Raw genomic sequence first — 250 nt, forward strand, 5'->3', positions numbered from 1 at the left:
TGAGATGTCTGCTAGCTGTCAACCTCATCATATACTGCAGAGTTCATGAACTCATCACAACTGTGTCTAAAAGGGAATGAGGCTTTCCTGTACCCTTCATCTCAGATGACGGCTGTTGAGAATCTGTCACTTATAACAATGCTGTATCTGTTCAGAGACTAACTGTTATCTTTAAAATGGGTGTTTTAATTTTTGAGCTGGCTCGTGTGTGTGTGTGTGTGTGTGTGTGTGTGTGTGTGTGTGTGTGTGT

The sequence above is a fragment of the Nannospalax galili genome, unplaced genomic scaffold (assembly GCF_000622305.1).
Source record: "Nannospalax galili isolate Female #2095 unplaced genomic scaffold, S.galili_v1.0 scaffold2673, whole genome shotgun sequence".
NCBI lineage: Eukaryota > Metazoa > Chordata > Mammalia > Rodentia > Spalacidae > Nannospalax > Nannospalax galili.